Genomic DNA, 4,938 nt, shown 5'->3' with positions numbered 1-4,938 from the left:
AAAAGTTTTCCAGTAATGAGGTAAGACATGAAAGCTCATTGAACACAGCCACATGTTGAAAGGACTCGTTTGATCTTGCCAGGCACAAAAGTAAAAATTGAAAAGAGCAAAGTGCGCTTTAAGCAGCAATGCACTGCATTAACCCCTTGTCTTTTGATAAGTCCGCACCTAGAAAGATGTAATATTCCACTCTATGGAAAATCTAGTTCATGAGTAATGGCCCTGTTGTGGGGAGGGGACCTTTGTCCTAAATCTACCTGCATTATAAATTGGCTGCTCAAGAAGCAGATGGAGTTTGCCTCTTTTCAAACCTTTGTCGTACAGCAACTCACTTCTTGTGTGTTCTTTCGAGTGGCAACTTATATTCTCTTATTCCTGTGTAGAAAACAAAATGTGTCAGTGCTGATTGAATAAATGTGACGGCCTACAAAATAGGATAATTTAAAACTAGAATTCGGACACGAGATTGAAGACGATGGTACTTCCTGCCTCTTTTTTGAACGAAAAAAAAAAAGTTGATGGCAGTGTGGGGCTGACAGATTACCCAGCAGCCAGCCGTAGCAGTCACGGGTCAGTGCAGGCCGTCCCCGTCCCTAGACTCTGTTAACTAAGTGGGCCGGCACTATCTCTGTCCATCCGCCAGCCAGTTTGTTGACTTCTCAAAGAATGCTAATAAAACACATCTCCTCCAATTTTGAGAGGCAGTTCTATTGTTCTTCCTCGACATCTGTTTGCTTTTATTTAATGTTAAATGGATGACACCAAGCTTTCTTTTTATGTCAAGTTAATTGGCTAAAAATAACTTTTCAGCATTTTTGCAGCTTATTTAAAGAACTTTAAGGGAACTATAACATTTATCCATGATATGATTTAATTTATAAAAACAAACCAACAACAAAAGACAAACCTGCCAGATTCTTAACCTTAAAAATCTCCAAAGGCCAAATACAAAGGAAAAGCATGTTTTCATTTTCCACATGGACTTATGATGAAGTTAACACACACATGAGGTGAGTGAACAAAATCTGGTCAGGTGAAAGACCTCCGTCTGACCGTCGTCATGCCTGAACTACAGTCAATGACAGACAGCGAGCCTGATGCCTCTCTTAAAAAAAAAAAAAAAAACCAAAAACACGTCAACCTAGCTGCCAGAAGCTTCTCATGGCTGTTCCAATAAACCTCCATTCACCTAAATGTCTCTCTGCCTCTTTTATGAATACAGCTTGTGCCCCTTGTGTTCAATTACCTGAGTCAATATGGATGTATTGAACCCCAACATACCAGTCAAATCATAAAGTGTATATAGGAGAGCAGGGTTGTTGTGGCTGTCTCAGATGAGTAGTGAAAATTAAACAGGTGATTTGCAGCCCAGGAAGTAAACAAACTGGTAATATACGAGGGTAATAATGGAAAAAGAAAAAAAAAAAAAAAGTTTCATTGTGGACAGCATGTGACCAGTTGTTTCAGTTTGACTAAATGTATTGATCTACTTCATATTATTGCATCCTGTAAATTTAATTTGTGTGATAAAACAGTGGACATGCTAAATTAAAGCCTGTGTGAAAAGGTTCACATGAGACCATGTGTGCATTGCGTGCATGAGACAGCTGCCTCTTTTTGGCCACACACACACACACACACACACACACACACACACACACACACACACACACACACACACACACACACACACATACACACAGACACACACATACACACACACACATACACACACACACACACACACACACACACACACACACACACATACACACAGACACACACATACACACACACACATACACACACACACACACACACACACACACACACACACACACACACACACACACACACACTCAGGTAGCAGCTGGGCAGGCTCACCTGTCATATTAATAAAACTAGAACAATCCCTTCCATCAGCAGCAGCAGAAGCCAAAACAGAGGGAGCCACAGAACAAAAGCACAGAGACGAAGAGCTGTGGGGGAAAATTCGAGCAGGATGAGAGGAGGAGTTAGTAACACTTTCTATGAAAAATATTGTAGATAGAGCATTAAAAGATTCTCTATAAGCCCTGGCAAGATATTATTTTGAGAATATATGAACTTATTAGAAATTCATATGACATGCTTTTCTTTCATTAAATGATTAAACTAAGCATGTGATGTAAGGACTTGTGATGGTTTGGTAGTGGAGAGGTTGAAAAAAATATAATTAATGAATGATTACAATAGCTTTGACAGTTCTATCTATCTAATTATATATATATATATATATATATATATATATATATATATATATATATATATATATATATATATATATATATATATATATATATATATGTATATACATAGAAATACACACCAGACATGCCCTGTTTATTCAAAAAGACCATTGACAATAGTAGAAGTTCATAATTTTGTTCTTGATGATTGGAGATTTATGTGATTAAGTGTTTAAAAAAACAAAACAAAACAAAACAAACAAACAAACAAAAAAAACAAAATCTGTCAATGATAATATGATTTTGATCCAATGTTTTTCTCAAGGCAAGTAAATGCAAAACTATGATTGTCAATGGACATTTTATTTCAGCTCATGGTCATAAAATATCATAGTGGTTGAAAACCTTAGAAATCAGGGACCAGAGAACACTCTGTGCTGAGTAATTTTATTGTGCTTGATGCCTTTCTGGACACTTAACAGTTGAATATGAGTAATTCAGTCACTTGCGATGGCCTGCATCTCTGCTGTAGTCAGGCTTTGCATCCCTCCATTTCTTAAACATGTTCAACAGCACTTGGTTTACCCCCACAGATCCATCTTTTTGATCAGAAGCATTCAGCTTTTAATGGCATACTTGTATATATATGTCTATTGTTAAAGTAATCACTGGCAGAAATTCAAATATACTTTACAATATAAATTTTTGGAATTTAAAAGATGAAGTCATTGATACAATTTCAAGTTGCTGCAATAGCTCTCCTCATTTTCTGATAGAAAATGCTGTTTTGTTGCTTCTGAGGACCCAATCTGCCTGATTTGTCAGATGATCAAAATAGCAGCCTGATAGAAGGTGCACCAGTTTAGCCACCAGACAGATTTTATGTAAAAATGTTACGGTGATTAGATAAGTCAAGGAAAAAACAACTAAACTACAAAGGTATTTCTCACATTTCAGAAGCAGATTTCTTTGAAGGAGAAAATTATTCCTTTTTGTTGAGGACTTTAGGTGTTCTACATTTATACATTCAAAGGACAGCTATGGAAAACCAATAAAACATATAATGACATCATTCTAAAAAAAAAACAAAAACAAAAAACAAGTTGAATAAGTAGGGCCGAACATCTAAATTTAATTTAGAAAAGCTTTACAGAAAAGCTATTTTTTTAAACCCTAAATGTATGAATATTTCAAAATGGTACCCACGACTAAAGCAGCTACTTAAACATCCATGTCATGAGTGACAAATCTACTTTAAATATCAATCTGTAAGCCAGATAACTTGTTCATATTCTATAAGTTATTTCTTTCAAACAACAAAAATTTTGGTCACTGTGAAAAAAGTGATAGAAAACAAGAAAACTCATATAATATCTGCATATTAGAAAAATCACCTTTTACAATTAAATGAAGTTATCATTCATTCAAGTGTTATCTCTAAGTGTAGGTTTATTTCAAATACCCCCTTCTCTTCATCACTGAGCAATCAGACAAGAGGATTGGCTGCAGATGATAGAGCGGTGACATATACTGATAAGGTAGGAAAGCCCTTTCTGACTGAGTGTTTGTGTGTGTCTGTCTTCTGTGTCTTTGTTTCTGTGTCTGTCTTTATGAAACTGTGTCGACGCAAGAGTGCATGTCGCTGCTTGCTTGTGTGTTTTTTCTTGGCATCAGAAAAGCTGTTGGACAGAATGAAGAGTGGGTCCAAGATGGGAGTATGGAGGAGAAAGGCGAGGGGAACATGGGGTAGAACAATGAGGAGTGGTGGAAAATGACAATCCTGGTGAAGGAGGTGCTTCTGAAAGCACCACATAAAACAGAGGAGCTGCACTATAGACAAGGCAGACCTCCTCCTTTACCTCCTGCACTTCCAAAGCGCCCCGGCTGCCCAGGTAGAGCTGATTCATTGAAGCCACTGACAGCTGCTCCATGGGTGGGATCCTTTGTGTTTACTTTTACCTGCAGAGAACTCATCCTAAGCCAGTGAAAGCTCTAATGTGTCATAACTGACAGCAAAATGAAAACACTCTCACAGACTCACAAGAACATCTGACAGCCGGGTGAGATGGAAGCTCATTAATCTAACCGTTTGTTGGTGTCAGAAATAAAAATACAAGGATTGGAAGATTTCCCCTCACGTTCAAAAGAATGAAATGGCTGGCATATCTGCATCCTAGAAGCTTCCAAATCAGCCCTGTCTGATTAGGCTGATTACCTACATGGGTGAATTCAGAAAACATGTCCGAGGAAAGAAGTAGGAAATGCTCCATAAAGAATCTTTTGACACAGGCTGACAGGGCCCCGTGAGTGAGCACCAATTTATTGATAGAGGGACAATAAAGAAAGTTCCCAGTGTTCATCGGTGGCCAGTGAATCCAAAATGAACTCTTTTTATGAGGCTGACTTTGCCTCCGTGATGGCGCTCGCACAAAGCGGCCAACAAAGAGTAGCAGTAAAGGGGGAGTTGTGACAAGATAGCGACACAAAGAAAGAATCAACTTTCACGTGGCTGAATGCAGGCAGGAGACCGGCCCAGCTGTTTTTAATGGCTATGCATTGACAGGAGGCCATGCTATTTTTAACCGTGTGCACTTCTTTCAGACACGCACACAAAACAGCCCTTTCACCAAGCTTTGTCAGTAACCTGTGGTGAACTGCATTCAAAGCTGTGTTAGGGCACTCTGGACAAAAGACTCTGGAAGACAGAAGT

This window comes from Telmatherina bonti (genome assembly GCF_933228915.1).
Source record: "Telmatherina bonti genome assembly, chromosome: 22".
Lineage (NCBI taxonomy): Eukaryota > Metazoa > Chordata > Actinopteri > Atheriniformes > Telmatherinidae > Telmatherina > Telmatherina bonti.
Note: the sequence above shows the minus strand (reverse complement) of the source record.